This window comes from Eumetopias jubatus, unplaced genomic scaffold (genome assembly GCF_037043125.1).
Source record: "Eumetopias jubatus isolate StellerSeaLion01/CBP00866 unplaced genomic scaffold, mEumJub1_p1.0 scaffold_16, whole genome shotgun sequence".
Taxonomy (NCBI): Eukaryota; Metazoa; Chordata; class Mammalia; order Carnivora; family Otariidae; genus Eumetopias; species Eumetopias jubatus.
The window spans coordinates 50,581,878-50,606,301 of NW_028274822.1; the positions used below are offsets into that span (position 1 = coordinate 50,581,878).

The window sequence follows — 24,424 nt, forward strand, 5'->3', positions numbered from 1 at the left end:
TCAGGCCAAAATGAACTTGCCCCCAAGCAAATTTTCTAAGGAATGAATATAACATTTACTAGGAAACACAAACACAGTAAAGGAATTTTCTTAAAGATATTTTTTAACCAGATGGAAGGCTTTATTTTAAAAATGTAAAAGGTCATAAAAGCCCCCTTTTGGGGGACAATCATAACTTTTTTAACAGGCCAAAGTGAATATTCTTAACACACACGTGTGACTTTTAATTCTTTAAAATGCAGTGGGGAGTGATTTTTCCTTAACAGTAAGAAGGAAAATCCCTCTGAGATTGTGAAGCCATAGAATTTGAGACTAAAAATTTGCTCACATCAAGACGCTGTTAGTTAACCATCTGCTTTGTGTGTTTGTGTTTTCTTAATGAAAGCATTTAGTTTCCCCACTAGTAAGGATGCAGATTTCAAAGCAGTTAAACTATTGTTAGATCAATGTGTACCACACCAGACAACATCTATACTGGGCTGATTTGATAGTAAACAACACAAACAAAGATATTTTCTTATTCAATTCATTACCAACACAGGCTAGCAGAGAATCTGCACCAGAGTGAAAGGGAAGGTAGGGCTGTGTGGTGGCCAATGTTGATTTGAACGTCTAATTCCAGGCCTATGTGAATAATGAAATCTCAGTGAACAACCAAATCGGGAGAGGCCCTACAATCTATGGGAGATCCCCTACCACCCCATCTGTCTAATCTAGCACCCTTTACTTGCTATTTTTTTATTTTTTGGTGAGATGATTCTTTTAACTACACTCCATAGACAAGACATGCTTATAAATTTATAAAAAGTTATACATGTATAAATAAATTTATAAATTCATAAAGGTCTGTTTAAACAAGAAGTTTCACTCCGATAGGAGAATTATAAACTATGCAAATCTTTTATTTAAAATGATGTGAGGGGCGCCTGACTGGCTCAGTCGGTAGAGTATGCAACTCCTGATCTCAGGGTCGTGAGTTTAAGCCCCACACTGGGCGTAGGGCCTACTTAAAAAAAATGAAGTGATAAATTATAATTAATGTGTAAGTATAATAATGGCACTAAATTTAGATATGGAAATTCTCCTCAAAGTTGCTGAGTGTGAATACTATCAAACCTTTCCTCTCTGTTGATGCTTCTGGCTGAGAACGGAAGAAGCAATGGAGGCTTAAATTGAAAATTCTTTACATGGTTTCTGGTGACCATGTGTGGAGGGCAATGTCTTTTTCTCTAGAGTCTCAAGGTAAAACGTCTCTGATTTGAAATCAGAATTGATCTGCTGTTCTGCTAACCATGGCTCGAATACTGCCATAAAGGTTTGATGGAGGATTTCCCAGGATGAGGTTACAAATGGCAGTTCTTACCATCCTGATGTTTCACAAAGAGCCAAGATTGTGAAATTTCACATCAGTCAAAACTATCCGTGTCTGTGTCACATTCTCTCTGGTGATTCTGATTGTTCCTCCTTCTCCAGGGATTCTTCCTATTGCCCGGGACAGGTGGTCTCCCTTTATGGGCTTCACGTCTGTAATTTCAAAAGATTCTAGAAAGAGGTCCTCCAATGTAATGAGGGCAAGTGCATACTCCACTGGAAACCCAAGAAGAAAGGCTTTCCCAAAATCAGCTGCTTCTGTCAGAGCACGAACATCCGTGGTTTCTTTACAGGTCCTGATTTCTACATTCCTTGATTTTAAGGTACAGGGTACCTGAAGTCCCAAATGTTCTACAATGGGAGATGGGAGTAACTCTTTTCATCCAGTTCTCTTTTAATGGCATGTGGCTGTTAGTTGGAACAGGGATCTTCCTTATTTCTTCTTTCTGGCCCAGGAATCCACGGCCAGTGGGGGGTGGCAAAATGGGCTTTGCTGGCTGAGCCTCCACTGTGTCCATGCAGCCCACGTCCCCACATCCCCTGACCACAGACGGCTGCTCAGCCTGCCTTTGTCCCCACCCGCCGGCCGCCCCAGCTAGTGAGCTGGGTGAAGCCGTCCTAACTCTGCTTATTAATTATCCCTATTTTGAAAACTTGTATTTTTCCAGAGCTCTTTCCTAATTACCTATTTACTAATGAATGTATTATTTATAGCACATTTGAAAGATAAGGTTCCCTTTCACTTATATGTTGCATTTGAAACAGTGAATTGAAAATCTCTTAGGTTTTATTTGTAGAGGCAAAACTGCTAAGAATATGAGTATGAATGGACTAAGCTAAATTTATTAATCCAATCAAGTATATAAAAACTAGAAATTTAAATTTTTTAAATTTAAAACTTCTTTAAATTAAAAAAAATGTTTAAATAGTTGACTTTAAATTATTTTGAACCTACCTCCATATCACCATGAAAAACAATTATCAAACAGACACAAATCTAACTAAAGAATTGAATATTCTGAAAAAAAGGGAAAACTTTTACTCTATAGTCATTGTCATGTGAAAGAATGTTTTTAGGACCCAAAATGGAGAATGAGTAATAAACCTAGTGTTCCTGACAAAACAAATATGTTTTGTTAACCCAAAGGGCCAAAATTTTAAAAATATAGAATGATCCCATGATGATACCCTTCATCATCTTTGCTGTCCATTTTGTATATAAGTGGGTGGCAACACATAGGAACCATGATCAGATCATGTGGCCTCTAATAGCTGGTCAACACATTTTATCCTGACTGGCATACCCTGTAGGATTTGGATCGGGCACTTCCTACTTTGCAACTCATCTCATAACATACCGAAGATTCTTTAGGACAAGAATCATGCCTTATTCATGTTTATTTCTTGAGGCACTTTGGAGAGTGCCTGACACACAGTTGGTGTTCAATAAAATCATAATTGAATGAATGAATGACCCACGGAATGTGGAGGAGGGAGGAGAGAGCAAAGGGCCACTGAGATGTCTAGCTTGGGTAAATCGATGAAAGGGGGAACTCATGAGGAGGAGCACACGGGGAGCAAGCTAATGAGTCTGACTTTGGATGTGTTGAGTTTAACATCCTACTGCATATCTGGGTTGGAGATCGCCAGTAAGTAGTTGGGAAAACCAGGCCACAAAGTACCAGGGCTCCTTCTCTCACATTCATTGGTCCTTGGTCCTTCCAACAGAGGGGTATGCTAGAAAAGCAGCAGCAACAGCAGTAGTAGTGATGATGATGATGATGATGTTGATAATTGCTAATTGCTAACACTTACTTAACTGTTGCCATGTACTATGAGTTTATATATATGGTCTTATCTAACTATTACAGAAACCCAAGGAGGTAGACACCAGTACTGTCTAGGGAGGTTAAATAACTTACCTATGGTCGGTCACAAGCCTATACTCCTAGTCATTTTACTAAAATCCAAACCAAACCGAGAAACTTTGAAGAGTAGAAGAGTACTGCCATCCTTAACTCTAAACATGTATCTTCTTGATTTGTCCCTCTACCCTCAGGTCTGGAAATGTTTCCACAGTGAACCTGGACTTGACTATGTCCATTCACTAACCTAATTAATTTATTCATTCATTTACTAACCAATACTTATTCAGTTCCAGATATTGTGTTAAATATTACATTAAAGCCAGTACTAAAATTAAAATTAAATACTACATTGAAGCCAGTACTAAAATAATGTTATCACTGGCAATAAAAATAATAGCAAGAGTTTATAAAATACAACAAAAGAAGCAACAGAGTATGTGGACATTCCTACTACAAAGGGAGCGTGGTTTCAACTTCTCATCTGGCTACAAAATCTCATTTAGCTTGGCTGGGTCTCAGTGTCCTTAGAGGAAAGCTAAGGGGTAAAATTAGAGCCAGTTCTGCTATATTGCTACTTTGAAAGTACAAACTCTTTCCAAACCATTTGATATATTAGAAAACAATCTGAGCATTACATGAATTTCACTTTTTTGCTAATACCCAATTTCTTCTGTGACAAACACTAAGTGAATGCGGAAAACTTCATCCAGCTGAACTGAGCCATTCTGGAATACACAAAATGCGCACGTGCGTGCATACACATCACACACACACACACACACACACACACACACACACACACACACACACACTTTAAACACCTCCCAGCTACCTCAGTTCACCGTGTGTTGAGAGCCACACCCGTCCATATCTGGTGTTAGAACTTTCCATCTGATATCAGATAAATCTCCTTCCACCCCTTCACAAAACTCACAAGCTACAACCCTTCCAGTACCTATCTACTCAAGCAAATTCTTCAACAGAAAGTGCCATGTTTACTGTTGTATTTATATTTTTCTTAACATGTGTTTCTTTAACATGTATAAAACATGTGCTAACCTTTTTATAGAACCTTATCTTTTTTTAAAATATGTCAGTGGTAAGGTCTTTGAATGTTGTGACCCATGCCCCTTACCCCACTTTTCCCATTAGCCTGTGGTTTTTATGACATGATTTTGCACAGTGCAGGGGTTTTTAGAAAGGCAACATGTTGCATGATAGCAGAACTGACTGTTCTCAGATCATGCTCAGATTTAATGTCCGCTGTCATTCCTAGATTGAATGTTTACTTCTGATAGTCCTTTAAACAAATATTAACATGCTGAATCACATCAATAGGAGGCTGAAAATAAAAAGTAGCATTTCTTTAAGTCTGAACTTGCTTTTTTTTTCCTATAAGGGGAAAAAGGACCAGGTCATATCATTTAAATGACCACATACTCACTGTCCATTTCGCTACTCCCTCAGGGAAAGCACCTACTTCCTTGTACTTGAAAATTCAGCATTTTAGAAAGGCTGTCCCTTATACAAACCATAACAGGCTCTTAATCATAGGAAATAAACCATGTGTTGCTGGAGGGGAGGGGGATGGGGAGATGGGGTAACTGAATAATGGACATTAAGGAGAACACATGATGTAATGAGCAGTGGGTGTTATATAAGACTGATGAATCACAGACCTCTACCTCAGAAACCAATAATACATTATATGTTCATTAGTTGAATTTAATTTTAAAAAAATGGAGATGAAAGAAAGAAAGGAAGGAAGGAAGGAAGGAAGGAAGGCAGGAAGGCAGGCAGGCAGGCAGGCAGGCAGGCAGGCAGGCAGGCAGGCAGGCAGGCTGTCCCTTGGTTTCCTGTATCAACCAAGGATGCTTGGGGCTTCGTTGAAGGTAGGACTGGTATGGGCTCAAGAAACCTAATATAGTTTGAAGGTTATTGGCGTGCTGCTCCCAGTTTTTTCTGAGACTCCTGTGGTAACTAAACAACTGGTTTCTTACAAGATTCTGGCATCCCCAGGAGGCCCTGAAGTCAGGTTATTCCTCAGCCCAGAAGCCAATCAGCTCTAGGAGTCACTACTTACAGAAGACAACAGAAGGCTTGAGAGGCCTGCTCTGATCATTCCCTCCTGAATCCAGGTCTGCCCTGTTTATTAAAAGGCTGGAGGAGAGATTTGCCTGTGGCAGGTGGTAATCTTCTAAATACAATTATGAGAGAAAGAGAAGAAGGAAGGAAGGATAAGTACCCTGCAAAACCTACCACAAAAATCAAACTCACACCCCAAGAGGGAGTCACAAACTATATGAGGCCATCATCATTATTACTAATAATATAACACTACTAACATATTGTCCATAGATCATTAAGCCCTTCTCATTGGCTAGGAAAAAGGAATAGGAATTGTTAGAATATATGCAAAACTGTGAAAGATTATGCCAACAACTGAAAAGTGGTTCAAAGCATTATATGAAAATGCAAGAAATAAAAGAAGATACACAGTGTTTAAAATTGCAGATATTTTAAAAGATATAAACCAATAACAGCTGATAATGACCCAGAAAGATACATGGGGTACATGGTATTTTCATGACAAATCTCCATAATTGGAGCTGTCTTGCTTTCATAATCAGCTTTGCACCAGATCTAGCTTGGTGTCTATGTTTCTATATTGTCTGAGCAGCCCCATCTGGCCCATTCTTCCTCCACAAGGCCTCTCCTGGCCACTCTTCCTCAGGACAGGTCTTTGTCACTGTCCTGATCAGCTCAGGCTGCCACCACCTCCTGCCAAGTGTGATGCAATGGATTGTCAAAATCAAACTCCTGTGTCAAATACCTTCTCTCTCATCACTTCCCTACTCAAACTGCCATCAAAATTATCTTCCCAAAGCTCCTATTTGAAGCTTACTCTCTTCTGCAATCACACAATGGCTACTTTTCCCTTACGGACACCTTCAGATGGGTTTTTAATGCTAACATCACCTTCACTGCACCCAACTGATCTGGTCTCAATCATTCTTTTCCTGCTTCACCTCCCATCCTGGCCATCCCCACATCTCCCACTTGAGCCCAAACACTTGCCATTCACAGAAGTGCCCTACATGGCCCCCTGCTCCAGGCCAGTGCTCACACCATCAGCTTAGCTTAGAACGTGAGTCCCCTCTTTTTGTCTCTTATCTCACTCACTTCCCTGATCCTGACTAGCAGCTTTTGGGTGTTTATTTAGTACTTATTCCTGATATTATAATTCTCTTCACTTATACTTCCCTAGTTGAATTCTGAGTTTCTTAAAGATTTTAGCACCTAGCAAACTCTTTTGCACATAATGAACACTCTATTAACATTCACTAAATGTAATTAAGCTGAATTTCTTTTTTTTTTTTTAAGATTTTTATTTATGTATTTATTTGACAGAGAGAGACAGAGCGAGAGAAGGAACACATGCAGGGGGAGTGGGAGAGGGAGAAGCAGGTTTCCCGCCGAGCAGGGAGCCCAATGCAGGGCTCGATCCCAGGATCCTGGGACTGTGACCTGAGCCGAAGGCAGACGCTTAACGACTGAGCCACCCAGCACACCAAGCTGAATTTCTAATAAAGAAAGGATGAGAAGTTAAATTCATAGATATATACGTCTCACATATATTTGAAGTCTCTTTTTATACATAAATTTCCTGACTATCCAGAGGTAGACAAAGCATTCAGAATTTTGCCTGCTTGATAAAAAATCATTCTGGATATCTAAAATCTGAATATTGCATTATACTGAATAAGCTTCTATATATAAGTTGAAGACACTCGTTTGTTTTCCAAATGCAAAGAGTGTCAAAATATAATGGCTATTATTTTGATGGGTCAGGCTAAAGAATTTCCTAGAACTTTGCACTCTTGTTTCTGATAATACACAACAGAAATGTGGACTGAAATCTAGACTCCTCATGCTCTACTCATAGTGAATAGCCAAAAAGGACTCTGACTGCGTTTCTGGCCATCAGATATTCTTAGTAACTGTTCACCTTTCCCCTTTGGTCTTCCATGTGTCTGTGTTGTCTCTGGAGAGAATTTAAGTCAGAATCTGTGACTAATGTGCATAGGATGTCAGCCAGACTATTGCTACGAAACGAGCTCCAGCTAGCCACCAACTCTTTGTTGTAACATTGCTTCTTGGTCAATTTACTGGACTGCAGGACAGACGCCTACTTAGTGATGAAAATGTTGGTCAAACAGGCCCTGCTCTGCCAGGGGACTAGCTAGAGAAAAGGGATTTATTTTGCAGGTAACAAGGGGAAAAAGACAGGGTGGCTTTCAGGAATTTAGATTTGGGGACTTCCACTGTAAATGTAGTTTGGTACATGACACAGATCTCCTCTGTGTTCAGCTGGGATTTTCAGGCCTGACTGCCAACCTATCCAGGAGTCACCTGAATCAAGTCACAACCAGAGGTAGCTCTCGCAAGGAAGCATGCTGTTTTGCTCTGAACAGCTACAGAAGAATTTTGTACTGTTCTTTGATGTGTTCATCTTTCCTCCACAACCAGACTGCATGTTTCCTGAGGCCAAGGTCCATGCTTCGTTATTTCATCTGCAGTCCTCACATGGCTGACTGAACCACCAATGTCGAAATACCTAGTGCATGCTCATTAAATATCTTCAATTAATTGATTGCACTGTAAAACGTAGCACAGTACTGGTGTTTTTCAGAGATCTCTAGCTCATACCGAGAAACAAGCACACATTTACATGACCCGGGAGCTTCAGAGGTGAGGAGCAATTCTCTAAGAAGCATAAAATTGGAGAGGGGTGGGGGCAGTGTAGGAAGGAAGGCAGCCATCACTGAGGAGAAATTACAGAAATTATAGGAGGCTGCCTTGGTCCAAACCAGGGCCTCTCTTAGCAGGACTCTATATTTTCAGAGAACAGCTCCATTAAATATTGATGATTGGACTCTGAAAGGCCTAGAATTAAATTCCAATCCTGTTTAAATTTTATGGGCTATGCAACATAAAGACCGAGAAAGAACATCTGGGCCACTGAGCCACATGCACGTGCTCACAGCTGGAAGAGATCAGAGATGACCCAAGTTAAATTAGCTTCAGGGTGGCCACCTGCACCGCATTTTCATTTCTCTAAAATTCTTTCCCCTGCCCATTTTGACCTGTCCCATGACTCTCCACTTAAACTGATTTTTTTTTTTAAAGTCTATTTCCGTAGTCTCTTTTCTCTCATACTCTCAAGTTGGTTTTCACTGCATTGGTGTGCATGTGCACGCACATGGAATGAGGAACTCGCAGTCATTTGCTCAGTTGATAGCTGGTGGAGTTCTCTCTCTTTAGTATATTCCTATGCACAATTAGAAAGGAAAGGAAATGACTCCAGGGCTAAAAGTTTTATTCTGATTCGGGTAAGGGCTTGAGTCAACCCAGATGGTGATACTTCATGTCCACAGCATGTGAGTCAAAAGAAAAGTCTCTGGAGAAATCATAGGAATGACAAAAGCTTGCATTTACTGAGCCCCTACCAGATGCCAGGCACTTTTTAAAGCTCTTTTGCATCTATTAATTCATTTAATGGACTGTTTGAGCTACAAAAGTGGGTAAAAAACAAATCTCTAATATTTCTCTAGCAATTAATAAAATAGGCTAAGGAAAGTAGAATTTGAAACTTTGACCTGTCATCCCAGAGCACCCATACTTTTTTTGTTTTTGTTTTTGTTTTTGTTTTTTTAAAGGTTTTATTTATTTATTTGACAGAGAGAAACACAGCTAGAGAGGGAACACAAGCAGGGGGAGCGGGAGAGGGAGAAGCAGGCCTCCCGCAGAGCAGAGAGCCCGACGTGGGGCTCGATCCCAGGACCCTGGGATCATGACCCGAGCCGAAGGCAGACACTCAACGACTGAGCCACCCAGGTGCCCGAGCACACATATTTCTGAAGAAATATACTTTTTAGAGATTTATAGTCTACATACATATGTTACATGTATATAGTCGATTATAATTCAGCTTTGAACTGTGGGATGTATTCTGAGTTTAACTTTTCAAAAAAATTATAAAAGGGGTAAGATGACATGTGCTAGATTGTAATGTAAAAGCCATATTCTTAAATAAATGTAAAAAAAGAAATTAATTTGGCCATAGAGATACTGCTGGATCTAAGAAAGTAGACATGAGTGATTTCAGATGTTGTAAAGTCAGAGGGCCAGCATAAACCTCACTCTCTTACAACCCCGGCTGACAAATGAGTTAATAATTTACTTCTCCTCACTCTTTTCTTCTAAGTTGAGAGCTTAGCCTCACATATAAAGTGGTAATTTATCATGGAGCCAAAATTCATTCTGAATTCTAATATACTCAGTATTTCTGCCAACTATTTATTGCTTTTAAACATATTAAAATCTTAAGCGAACACGTGTCATTTTAACTTGCAATACTTCAAAAATTTACACATCAAGTTGAGCTGCGCTTTATTGAGAAAAAGAAAAGATACAATGGAAGGTCCAAAATTCTCATTCCAGGGCGCCTGGGTGGCTCAGATGGTTGAGCGTCTGCCTTCGGCTCAGGTCATGATCCCAGAGTCCTGGGATCGAGTCCTGCATCGGGCTCCCTGCTCCTTGGGAGTCTGCTTCTCCCTCTGCTTCTCTCTCTCTCTCTCTCCTCCTCTGTCTCTCATGAATAAATAAATAAAATCTTTAAAAAAAATTCTCATTCCATAAAATCCCAAGCATCCCTCTTCTACCAACTTTCATTGAATCTCTCTGAATAGTCACAGAAAGAATAAAAGAACAGACCCGAAGTTTGGGGGCAAGGCCATGATTATGGGAAGTTAAAACAGGAGGTGACAGGAAAGAATCACAAATAAAGGAAGCAGGAATTATAATTTTGAATAGGAACTGGCTGCCCTTAACATGCCTCATCTATCGGGGAAACTTTTTCCACACTCAACTCAAACTTCTCTACCTTCCTCTGATGGGGTCCCTGCTCTGAGAAATCAACTGCACCTCAGCATTCTTTCTATGTCCTTCCACAATGGCACATTCTTCACTGTTTTATAATTATTTGTTTCCATGTCTGCCTTTTCCCCAAAATCATAAACAACTTAAGAGATTTTTTGTTTCCTTCGTATGCACTTTCCATATGCCTATACCAACCAAAATGGTAGCTCATCTTCAGTGCTTGATGGTATTCGTTGTATAAATCAATGAATGAATAAGCAAATGAATGGAAAGAGGTAATTAGGCTAGCAAGGGAGAGAAAACCCAGAGCACAGAGAAGAATCAGACCCTAGTAGCCATAACAACTCAAATTTTCTAAACCTCATGGTCTCCAGAAGTATGAATTCTTTTTCATTTTTCCAATTTCATCGCTCTACCTACCTACCTACCAAAGTTTACTGAGATATAATACACATACTATCTATTTGGAGAATAGCACACGCAGTAATAATAATTAGGAAATGGTACTAATACCTCCCATTTAAATAGAATTTTACATAAAAGCAATTTCAATATGTTAATGCATTGGATTCTTCCAACATTTCTTTGAGTTACATGCCATAGAATTTTATCATCTCCTTCGTACGTATCAGATACCTGAATCTTGGAAAGGCTAAAGTACTCACAATTACAGATGATTCTGGGAAATACTGGGTTAGATCAAGTCAAACAGGCTCTACAGTGGGGCTGTAGAGTGTTATACATTAAAGTGCTATGCATAGTTTAACATACTTATGCACATTGTACGTCTCTGCAGAAGGCTAAGCTATGCAACTTTTCCTGCACTGATATGATTGAAGGGCATTTTTTCAAAGACCACCTTTGGAGACTATTTTGAAGGACCAGACTTTAGGAAACAATGGACTTAATCATTCAGTGTTCACGTGGAAGAATTCATCACACTATATGACAGTGGGTATATAATGGTGAACAAGAAGCAGACACGGTCCTTGTTCTCTACAGCGTATAGACTATAGTTTAAGGCATCATGAGAATGGACACAGGAAGACACTGTCCACAAGCCTACACTAACCAAAGTGGTGCTAGTCTACTTCAAGTTCATATTTTCCTTCTGCCGGTGAATGTGCACCAATAAAAACTCAACTTTGGGACAACTAAGAATATTTTTCTTTGTGTAGTTGTAGCTACACCCAACTTATCGGGAAACTAATAATGTCTCTTGATCTATATAATTGGTCAAATGTTTAAAAATCTTATCCGGGGGGCACCTGGGTGGCTCAGTCATTAAGTGTCTGCCTTCAGATGAGGAGCCCTGCAGTGGGCTCCCTACTCGGCAGGAAGCCTGCTTCTCCCTCTCCCACTCCCCCTGCTTGCGTTCCCTCTCTCGCTGTCTCTTTGTTAAATAAATAAATAAATTAATTAATTAATTAATGAAATCTTTTAAATAAATAAAAATCTTATCAGATTCAGAAGAGGAATTTCTTTCAGTCAATACATTTGAAAACTAGGGATGCTCCTTATCCAGATTTGTAAGAAGAAAATATATTAGGGGGTTGGAAGGACAGTTAATCTACAAACACTTATTGAACATATACTTTGTATCAGGTACCGGGGATAAAGATGAACAAGACAAAAATCTCTCCCCTCAAGTCCTACAGAGTCTACAGAACAGACAAGTGTAACAAACATTACTACTCAATACAATGAATGTCCTAATAAAAGAATGGAATGAGCACCAAAGATGGGACACCCAAATCTGGGGGAGGTGGGGAAGAGGCAGTAAAGGGGCAGAGAAATGTAATGCTTAAATTGAGTCTTAAACTATTGGTGGTTAAATGTCTAAAATCTCTTCCAACATTATCATTCTGATTTCTGTTACCACTTCTTTCTCTTAAAATGAAGGTCTAGAATCTAATAAGAAATATTGCTTCTGATAACCATCATTAGGAAATGGGAAGTGTTACACCCAGGGATTCTAGCTTGTGTGCCAGTGTTGGACTCCTCAGTGCTGGGGATGTATAAGGAGTCAGTCAGAGAATGATGCAGAGAGGAAGAGCTTACCGAGTGTGAAATGTAGGCTGGCCTTTCCTCTCCTCCATATTCATACTGGCTCAGTGATTTTCCATCACCACAATATTTCCTACAGAGATGGATTATACATTCAAGTCTTCTATTATGATGTCTACAGAGAGCACATCTGAATCTTAATATGCAGACCTGACTTCTCTCCTAGGCTCAGTGGATGTGGATTCAATTCTTTGTGCTCATTTCTACTTGGGAACCTTACCGTCACACCTCACCCTGCCTACCTCAGACTAGGTAATAGCAACAGATCACCTTCTAAGTGTTCCTGATTCCAATCTTTCTTTTCTTTTCATCCATTTTATACACTGCAACTGAGCTAATGCTCCTAAAACAGAGATTGCAGTATGCCTTCCACTATGTGATAGCAACCAGACTTTCTAAGCTGATCTGCAACAACCTTCCTGTCCCGCTTAGGACAGGTCACTGGCATACTGGATAGGAGCAGAGCCAGGAAGCTTGCATTTGGCACTTGGCTGCCATGACTTTGGGCAAATAACAGCCTGGCAGGACGGAGTAAAAAACCCATGCCAATGTATGGCTCCAGCATGTAGTCCCCCTCAGTAAGGAAGGCTTACTTACTAAGTTTTGTGTATTCCTACCCTTTGTTCTTTGCATATCTTGCTTCTTCGATGTGAGTTTAAGTCTCATCTTGCTTGTGAAACTTTCTCCAAGCACTCTGGTCCAGAGTGACTTATGTTTTTTCCAAACTCCTAGGACTTTTACTGCTAGCTCCTCCATAAAATCCTAGGCCATCTCTGGGAAAGCTAGAAGTCATTGCAAGAGTTCATTTGGTCCAGTCACCTGCTAGGAGGAGAGTCATCTCTTATTACTGATGAGCCAAGGCTGTCTCATATACAATCTTGAGTATTCACTAATTTTCTATATGTGTGTTAACATGGAATATATATTCAGTATATGAAAAATATGTATTCTGTATGTGCATATTCTCTTTCCAACTACTGCGTAAACCCCTCAAGAACAAATATTTCTCTAATTTTTCCTATAGTATCTAAACAAAATATGTACTTGATGAGTATTTAACTGACTATAAGTATCTTCAGATTAGAGTTAAATTATTGATCAAAATCTCCAAATCTAGAAAAATGGATGCTGCATCAATTTTTCATGGCTGAAAGAAACCACAGGTCAAACCTGGAAGAAACTCAATTAGCTTGTATCTCACCTTCAAGTCTTCTGGTTTGTAAAATAAAACCACTCCTTTTATTTAAATTTCCTCTTGGGCCTTCTATTGAAATGGTGGTTAAGAATAGTTGGCTCTGGAAGTGTGGCTATCCTCAGGTTTTCATGGGAATGTGTGTCTGTTCGTGAACCTGCAGTACTCTTGGCTCCAAATACGTGCCTGTGTTCCCTTAGCCTAATGGTGCAGGGTGAGAAGAGAAACCAATGGAAATGAAGCATGAGGCTGGAGCACAAGAACAGGGTTAGAGAAAGCAAAGAAGAAAGGAGAGTACTGTCCAAACTTTGTGCTCAAACATCCTTATTAGAAACTAAGTAATGAAAAAGTGTCCTTCAGTATATGTTTTTTACTTATAAATTATATATACCCACTATGTCCATATTAAATAATATTACAGTTTAAATGTCTTTTTCTTTTTTCAGATAAAAAGCAAGCAAACATGTTTATACTGCACTTTGGAGATCACTGGGGTAAAGTCTAGACTCCTTAGCTAATAACCGGTCCAGTACAAGGTGTGGCCGGTGAAAATGCTGACATAATTGAAACAATATGCCATGTGCACAGCTAATAAAGCCATGTTCCCACTTCAGGTTCAGCTGTCCTTTTAGAGCATCCTCTGTGCAAAGAGCCTCCGGACTGCCCTGGCCCACATCCACTTCAGCTCCAGCCATCCCACAAGGGCAGCTTCAACACAGTGTGCCCCACCGACCCCCAGCCCACACTAGCCGCAGCTCCAGCCAGCCAGCCAAATTCACCAAGTACACAATGTCTACATAAGGGATAACCATACATAAGACCATTTCTTCAAGTGTAGAAGTAGCTATTCTGCCTAAATCATACAAACACAGAAAGTCAAACAAAATGGGGAGACAGAGGAAGAATATATTCCAAAACAAAGAATAATACAAAACCTCAGAAAAAGAACTAAGTGAAACAGAGATAAGCAATATGTCTGATAAAGACTTTAAAGTTATGATCGTAAAGATGCTCACCAGGCTGGAGAGAAGAGTGGAAGAACTTAATGAGAACTTCAACAAAGAGACAGAAAATACTAAAAAAAAAAAAAAAACAAAGCCATGCAGATAGAAACCATGAGCCCATACTTACACTGCAGTATAAACATAAAGCATCAGAAATAGTCTTGATATGAAATTAATTATTTTTGAGGCATGATATTCCCAGAAGTGGCTTGCAGTCCTGACACTCTCAACTTTTTCTGGAACAATATTTTTTTGGTTGTTTCTTTGCATTGTTGTTTGGTTTGGTTTAGTTTGGTTGGGGGAAGCAGGAGATGGGATAGAGCAGAGAAAGAAAAGGCTAAAATACAAGTATAGGTATGAAAAACAAGAAAATTATCCTTCTCTAATGTGAAAACTTTTATTTGAAAAATTATGTATCTCTATATAAACAAGATAGACACATGATATTTCCACACTGCCTTTAAAGCAAGAAATTTCAAGCTGTCAGAAACAATATGCTGAAATCATCTTACTGGGTCTCATACCCATGGCAATGGCAGTTCTCCAAGCTGTACACAAGATCTGCCACAGGGGCACACACACAGTGCTTGTCTCCATCTCAGAAAATACTTCCTCCTTGATTTGTTATGTTTTGTTTTTCACTTTGCCCATTTAAGCTATTTTTACTCACTAAGATACTTTTTCTTACATATTACTTTAAAACAGAGGTCAAATCGGACTTGTTGCCCTCTTCTTACAACATTCACAGTTGGTTTTTTCCAGTTGAAAATGTTTTTCCCACATGGTGTTTGCACTTGGAGGGGAACATAGAATAAAGGAATCAAACCTGACTGGACCAATAATTTTCACAGGGAGAGCAGAACACCAGGGAACGTGTGCCAGAGAGTGCGCGAACATGCACTTGTTCTTTCAAAGTGGCACCAAGGGTGCATGAGCAGGTTCCAGGCAGTGTGGGTTTCAGAGCACCTTGGAACAAACATGATCAGTTTCTCCTCGGTTAAAGCTACCTTTTCTCAGCCTTGCTCCTTTTAACCTGCAGATGTTCTCTATATTGTAACAGAAGCTCTTATTCATTCAGATGCCAATTATTCACCTTTGTGAAAGTTCTGATAGGGATGGACTGACATTTCACTTTTTTTTTTAACATAACAGCTTGGTTGAGATATATTCACATACCATATGATTCACTCATTTCAAGTGTTCAATTCAAGGGTTTTTAGTATATTTCAGAGTTGTGCAACTATCATTATAGGCAATTTGAGAACATTTTCATCACTCCAGAAAAAAACCAAATACCCACCAGCAGTCCTCCAGCGCCTTGGCCCCCATGCTCCTAGCAACCACTTGTTGCTATAGATTTGCCTGTTCTGACATTTCATATAAATAGGGTCACTTTGTATAGGATTTCTTTTGTTGAGCATAATATGTTCAAGGTTCATCTACGGTGAAGCATGTACCACTATTTCCTTTTAATGACTGAATAATATTCCATTTTATGGATTATACATTTTATTTATCCATTTATCAGTTGATAACATTTGAGTTGTTTCTACTTTTTGGCTACTGTGAATAATGCTACCATACACATTTGTGTGCAAGTTTTATGTGGACATGTTTTCATTTCATATCTAGGAGTGGAATTGCTGGGCCATATGAAAACTTTATGTTCAATCTTTTTTTCCTTTTTTTTTTTTTAGTTTCAGGAATAGAATTTAATGATTCATCACTTACATATAACACCCAGTGTTCATCACAAGTGCCCTCCTTAATGCCCATCACCATTTAACCCATCCCCTTGCCCACTTCCCCTCCAGCAACCCTCAGTTGCTTAGAAATCTGTGGTTCTCTACAGTTAGTCTGTTTTATGGTTTGCCTCTCTCTTTTTGTTTTTTCCCCTATGCTCATCTGTTTCAAAAATATTATGCCCAATCTTTTGAGGAACTGTCAGATTATTCTGACATTTATCATTTATTTATATAAACAAGTTCTGTAAACAAACTCAAATGTGAAGTGCAAAATGAAAAAAGGAATATTCTGCTGCTTTTATAAAATAATTTCCAAACCTTTCAACACTGTAGGGTTACTTGCATGAAATATTTACGGTGTTAATTGCAAATTATGGTCTTATTAGAGCAAGTCCAGTTGATCTTAATATATATTGCAACATTTTGTCAGCCATTCATTTTTATTATTAAGCACCCCTGAAAGCAATCAAAAGCCATTTATTTAATTCACATTTTCCATTTGACTTCTCCCTAATCATTCTGAATTATTTTACCCATTTTTCTTCAGAATATAAGGGCCTGGAGTGCATAAGCACATTAATGGGCTTCTGAAAAAAAGTATGCATTTATCTTTGACAGTTTGCGTTGAATGATCAGCACCACCTTCATAGTTATTTTTTAAAGATTTATTTATTTATTTATTTTAAAGATTTTCTTTATTCATTTGACAAAGAGAGAGAAAGAGAGCACAAGCAGGGGGAGCGGCAGGCAGACGGAGAGGGAGAAGCAGGCTCCCTGCTGACCAGGGAGCCCGATGTGGGGCTCCATCCCAGGACCCTGGGATCACGACCCAAGCTGAAGGCAGACACTTAACTGAGCCACCCAGGTGCCCCTTGATTTATTTATTTAATTGAGAGAGAGAGAGAGAGAGAGAGGGAGGGAGAGAGAGAGAGAGCGTGAGTGTGCAGAGAGGGAGGGGCAGAGGGAGAGGAAAAGAGAAAATCTCAAGCAGACTCCCTGTTGAGCAGGGAGCCTGATGCAGGGCTTGATTCCAAGACTGTGAGACATAACCTGAGCCAAAATCAAGATTCGGATGCTCAACAGACCGAGCCACCCAGGCGCCCCATAGTTATTTGTGATTGTACTGGTTTATCTTCCCATGTTCAAGATGCTGACTATTTATGGGCTCCTCTAGTTCATGTGATTGGATGGAGTGACTTCCTCCTGGGAATTACATGGCCTTAAATCAGATTAAAACATGTTGAATCCCTCCTTTTGAAAGACTGTTCATGCTGTGCAGATAACACACGCATTCAGGCTTTCTCCTTGGCTTATGGCCTTTGTTAACCAACAAAAATGGTATCTTTTAGTAAATTCTCTTTTTCTATTTATAAATTGGGATCAGCCATGGTTGTACCATCTAAGAGATACTTGTAACAGAGGCACCTTCTTACATAGGGACAGACCCTGCTCCTCTGAGTAGGATCTGACTTCATCAGAGGACAATCAGATCTCCCCTCAACTCTCCGTGGGGCAGCATGAACCTTCTCCATTTCTCATGGAGGTAGAGGCAAAGCAGAGCAGCCTACCATTTCTGGAAATTTCACCCATAGTTCTTGTCTGGTGTGCTGAATGGAGGCCACCCAGTCTGTCTTCTTGAATAGAATTTGATGACTTCGCCAGACCAAGTGAAACAGATCCACCATAGAAGTACTCCAGGAAAAACAGAGCGTAACCTCGGTGTGCTGAGAGTCTGGTATACTGCTCTTTATGAGCACTGTCAAAAGTAGGAGGGGATAACCCCCAGCTTCTCTTTTTGTGAAATTCACCCCTCCACATCTACTTGATAACATTACAAAGAAGCAGGTTCTAGCGCTTGGATCCTTTACTAAATGTGTAGTAAACACACAGGTACAACTATAAATGCAGGTCCTGTCATCTCTGATTTTATTAAATATAAAGCTACTGATCACTTTTTTCCCCCTAGCAAAATATATCAATAATATAATCATATGGGGGGTGCCTGGGTGGCTCAGTTGGTTAAGCAACTGCCTTCAGCTCAGGTCATGATCCTGGAGTCCCAGGATCCAGTCCCGCATCGGGCTCCCTGCTCAGCAGGGAGTCTGCTTCTCCCTCTGACCTTCCTCCCTCTCATGCTCTCTCTCTCTACCACTCTTTCTCTCTCAATAAATAAAAATCTTTAAAAAATATATAATCATATGGGAAGAAAAACTCCAACCTTAATTTTTTATAATTATTGAATATTTTAGAACTCTTCTTAAAAATAGTCAATAATCAGGGTGTCTGGATGGTGGCTGAGTCTTAAGTGTCTGATTCTTGATTTCAGCTCAGGTCTTGATCTCAGAGTGGTGAGTTCAAGGCCCACAGTGGGTGTGGAGCCTATTTAAATAAAAAAAAATAGCCAACTGTCAAGGTAAATGGTAAAGGGGGCGGCACAGAAATTGGACTTTGGGGAACAGTACGCATGAAAATATGTATCTAAAAAGTTCAGTGGGGAATGCAGCACCACTATAACTGAAAAACAGTAATTCTGCTGCTTTCAAATACCCAAGTGGTGGCCACAAAGTCTGTCTTTCTCTAAAGCCTGTCTGGATCAGTGCCTTTTGTCTCTCTTGAAAATATTACTTTGTGTAGTAATCTTTATTTTAACCACTTTGTCATCATCATGGGATAAACACAATAGAGTTTCCCAATGAATCTGGGAGGTTGGGGTTGTCTAGATAAAACATCACTGACTGTTTGGCAAACAAGTGCTCACAAAGGGCCTGAGCCTGTAATCTTTGTGTTGGCAGAACACTGCTGTAGTATAACTCGGTTTGGCAAACCTTGTATAAAAATAGGACCCCTGACTTAAGATACAGTGTAAACAGACTGACTTCCTAAAACCCTCAATGGGTATGTGGTGAATGAATACTTAGGCACAAACTCTTCTTTGTAAAACCAAATTTACTTGAAAGGTAATGTTTCTCTTCTCTATTTTTCATGATATGTGGGCAGACCAACCCCCACCCCTGTACCAAACACTTCAGTTACTGTCCAAATTCCTGTAGAATCCAGAGGGGAGATGGTACTCAACTACTGAGGGACTTGGAATAAATGAGATGTCTGTGAGGCTAATTAGATTGTCAGTGGCTAAAAATATGCATAAATTAGAACAATTAAAGTAAATGAAAATGATTAATAGAAATTTGTGGGGAGGAATCTTTTTAACTGATTCGGTTTCCATTATACAAGTACAAACGCCCTTTCTGATGAGTTTAAAAGATTTTAAAAATTATTATACTGTACATAAATTTAATGAAAATAAAGCAGTGCCTTTTGTTATAGTATACAAAAAATAAATTCTATGGTTTCCCTTAAAAGTAATTTTCATTGAAGGACTACTGAATACTCAGTATATGTACAAACAATAAAAAGAATTGGTGGCTAAATATACAAAACAAGGTCACAGAAATGACACCTGGAGGGGGGAGGGAGGAAAATAAATACTGTTTACTTGAATTCATGTCTTTCATTGAAATCATACTGAATTTGCACAGCAAAAGAAATAGTCAACAAAACCAAAAGACAACCGACAGAATGGGAGAAGATATTTGTAAATGACATATCAAATAAAGGGCTAGTATCCAAAGTCTATAAAGAACTTATCAAACTCAACACCCAAAGAACAAATGATCCAATCAAGAAATGGGCATGGGCAAGACATGAACATTTTTCCAAAGAAGACATCCAAATGGCCAACAGACACATGAAAAAGTGCTCAACATCGCTCAGCATCAGGGAAATCCAAATCAGACACATGAAAAAGTGCTCAACATCGCTCAGCATCAGGGAAATCCAAATCAAAACCTCAATGAGATACCACCTCACACCAGTCAGAATGGCTAAAATTAACAAATCAGGAAACAACAGATGTTGGTGGGGATGTGGAGAAAGGGGAATCCTCCTACACTGTTGGTGGGAATGCAAGCTGGTGCAACCACTCTGGAAAACAGTATGGAGGTTCCTCAAACAGTTGAAAATAGAGCTACCATACGATCCAGCAATTGCACTACTGAATATTTACCCCAAAGATACAAATGTAGGGATCCAAAGGGGTATGTGCACCCCGATGTTTAGAGCAGCAATGTCCACAATAGCCAAACTGTGGAAAGAGCCAAGACGTCCATCGACAGATGAATGGATAAAGAAGATGTGGTATATATACACACACACACACACACACACACACACACACACACACACACACACACACACACAATGGAATATTATGCAGCCATCAAAAGGAATTAGATCTTGCCATTTGCAATGACATGGATAGAACTGGAGGGTGTTATGCTGAGTGAAATAAATCAATCAGAGAAAGACATGTATCATATGACCTCACTGATATGAGGAATTCTTAATCTCAGGAAACAAACGGAGGGTTGCTGGAGTGGGGGTGGGGTGGGAGGGATGAGGTGGCTGGGTGATAGACATTGGGGAGGGTATGTGCTATGGTGAGTGCTGTGAATTGTGCAAGACTGTTGAATCACAGATCTGTACCTCTGAAACAAATAATGCAATATATGTTAAGAAAAAAAAAAGAAGATAGCAGGAGGGGAAGAATGAAGGGGGGAAATCGGAGGGGGAGACAAACCATGAGAGACGATGGACTCTGAAAAACAAACTGAGGGTTCTAGAGGGGAGGGGGTGGGGGGATGGGTTAGCCTGGTGATGGGTATTAAAGAGGGCACATTCTGCGTGGAGCACTGGGTGTTATGCACAAACAATGAATCATGGAACACTACATCAAAAACTAATGATGTAATGTATGGTGATTAACATAACAATAAAAAATTTAAAGAAAAAAAAAGAAATCATACTGAAGACTATACAACCGTAAACAATGCAGAGTTAGGGTCACTGACCCACCGCACAGTAAAAAATACTGCATGTAATTTCTGACTCCACAAAAACTTAACTAACTATAGCCTACTCTTGACCAGAAGCCTTATAGATAACAGAAACAGTCGATTAACACTTATTGTGTATGTTTCATGTATTATATGCTATATTCTCACAATAAAGTAAAGAAAATGTTCAGAAAATCAATAAGGAAGAGAAAATACATTTATAGTACTGTAGTATAAAAAAACCCGTGTCAGTGGACCACGCAGCGTAAACCCAGGTTGTTCAAGGGTCAAGTGTATTAAAATTTTCTTTAAAAATATAGAACATATACCTTTTTGAAAACAATGATTATCCTTTGGGGTGGTGCGTTCTAACAGACTTCTACATTCAAAAATACACATTTCTAAACGAGTCAGAAAAAACACTGTAAGTTGAAAAATAACTCTGGTGTAAGAGATTTTCTCTGAGGCTGGGTTGAGGAAAAATATGTTCTTCTCACTATTGTTTACAGTCTAAATAGAGAAACATCACAAGTATCAGAGCTTGTCTTGAAGGCGACCTGCAGGGCCACAGAGACTCAGAAGTGCTGTTAGTTGCCTTATGAGCCAACATAATGAAGCTTCCTCAGCAAACTCACACAGGGGTTCCAGTATTGAGATGCTTTTCTAGAATGTGGGTAAAACCACTGTGCAGCCATGGAGGTGCACCCCTCCGATCTCCCTCAAGACAGAACCTGCTATGACCGCCAGCCACTGCACCTTTGGGATCTGCAACGGTGTTCCTGCTGAGGCCACCCTGTCATGGGTCTGCTCCCAGTCAATGACTGAGCATAGCAGGGACACTAGCTCTCGGTCACTTCCCAACATGGAACGCTTCTAACAGGCAACCTCTGCTCTCAGAGTTCCCATCAGGCTGGCTGAGACTGTCTCTAGCTGCACCGTAGTCTGAGGCATCTACCCAATCCTTTCTTCCTCCTCTCTTCTCGTAGGGGTCAGACCTGTATAGTCTGAAGGCTCTCTCTGGTTATTTTGGCTTCCTCACTCCATTATCCTTCACAGACATTTCCACTAATAGTTCTCTCACACTTTTCATTCTGTCTTAGTGTCAGCCTTCCAGAGGACTCAAACAAATGCAGGTATCTTGGGCCCCAACCTACATTCTTTTGGGAAAAATGGAATGCTGAGCTAGCCCTGGGATACCTGTAGCATACACACAGATCTTTAAATGAGAATATCTGGGCCACATTATCCAAACACAGTGTGTTCTGCTCAGACCTGGCCTCCCCTCTCTACTATAAAGCAGTTCATAGAACCCTGATATTAACCCTGGTTTAGGTATAGCCAGGAAATGTTCGTCTTTTTAAAAAATTGTATCCCCAGAAATTACTTAACATCTTGAAAATAATATTGTTATTGATAATATTACTAAAAAACTTTCATTGAGATATTTCTTACGATTTAAAAAAACTTTCACTTAAGTTTCATTTTATCTCCTTTTATTCTCATGTCAAATATGTACGCTAGGTAAATCATTTATTAACAGACTATTTAGGGTGCCTGGGTGGCTCGGTTGGTTAAGCATCCAACCCTTGATTTTGGCTCAGGTCATGATCTCAGGGTTGTGGGATTGAGCCCCACACTGGGCTCCATGCTAGGAGTGGAGTCTGCTTGAGATTCTCTCTCTCCCTCTGCCCTTCCTCACCTCCCTCTCTAAAATAAAGGGGGAAAAAAAGAAATATTTAATGAAAAAAATTAGGCACAGATTGCCTTCACTTGCATTAGGAAACATTTATATTACTTAAAGGGACAATGTTGACATTGAACAAAATATTAATTATATTACAAGAACTTTCCCTTTTTTCATTGTGGCAAGATACACATAAAAGTTACTATCTTAACCTTTCTTAGGTATACAGTTCCGTAGCGTTAAGTACATTCATATTGCTGTTCAACCAATTTCCAGAACTCTTTTCATCTTGCAAAATTGAAACTCTGAACCCATTAAACAACAGCTGCCCATTGCCCCCTCTCCCCAGCCCCTGGCAACCATCATTCTGCTCTTTGTCTCTGATTTTGACTACTCTAAGTAACTCTCATATAAGTGACATCATGCAGTATTCATTCTTTTGTGACTGGCTTATTTCATTTAGCATAATGTCCTCGAGGTTTACCCGTGTTGTAGCATATGAAGGACTTGTTAAAAAAATCCTTCATTGGCTTCCAGGGACACCATACTGTCTGGTTCTGTTTCTGCCTCTAAATCATCTTTTCAGCCCATTTTACTGGATCAGCTTCTTCCATCCACCTCTTTAAAGTGGACATTCTCCAGAGTTCTGTCCGTGGCCCCCTCATCCTCCCTGTAGGTGATCATATCCACTTTTCATGGTTTCACTGTCACATATGTTCTGGTCACTTCCTCTCCTGTGGACTTCAGACTCACATCTGACTGACCACTGGACACTTCCACCTCAGTACCAGAGGACTTGTGGTAGGCTGATAATGGCCTTCAAAGAGATCAACTCCAAATTCCTGGAACCTGTAAATGTTACCTTATTTGGAAAAAGAGTCTTTGCAGACATTAAGGATTCTGAGATAAGATTATCCTGGATTACCTGGGTGGGCCCTAAACACAACCACAAATGTTCTTTTAAGGGAGGGGCAGAGAGAAATTGGACAAATGCACAAAGAAGGCAATGTGACTGCAGAGGCAGATGGAAGTAATGGGGCCAAAACCCAAGGAACGCCAGCAACCACCAGAAGCCAGAAGAGTCAAGCAACAGATTCCCTCCTAGAGTCTTTAAAGGAACCAACCTGCTGACATCTTGATTTTGGACTTCCGGCCTCCCAAACTATGAGAATAAATTTCTGTTGTTTTAAGCAAAGAGGTGTATGATAATTTGTTTTGGCAACCACAGGAAATGGATAGAGTGCTGTATAAATTTCCTAGAACTACTATAACAGAGTACCACAAACTGCAGGACTTACACAACAGAAATGTATTCTCTCACATTCTAGAGGCTAGAAGTCCAAGGTCTGGGGATCAGCAGGGTTGGTTGACGCCTTCCGAGGGCTGTGATGGAGAATCTCCTCCATGCCTTTCCTAGCTTCTGGTGGTTTGCCGGCAACTGTTGGTATTCCTTGGCTTCTGATGCATCACCCTGATCTCTGCTTTCATCTTTACATGGTGTTCTCCCTCTGTGGATGCCCTCTGTGTCCACACTGCTCCTCTTTGTAAGGACACCGGTCATCTTGGAGTAGGGCCCACCCTAATGTGCCTACCATCTTAATCTGCAAAGACCCTGTTTCCAAATAAGGTCATAACCACAGGTACTGGGAGGTTAGG

The 24,424-nt window shown here is 40.0% G+C and overlaps 1 protein-coding gene and 1 pseudogene across 1 annotated transcript in view; both read right to left on the bottom strand.

Annotated features, from left to right (window-relative positions):
* Positions 1-24,424, bottom strand: part of COLEC12 (collectin subfamily member 12) — a 186,495-nt gene that overhangs the window by 116,125 nt on the left and 45,946 nt on the right. The gene's annotated exons all lie outside the window — the stretch shown is intronic.
* LOC114201684 (RNA-binding protein PNO1-like) lies at positions 1,265-4,693 on the bottom strand (annotated as a pseudogene).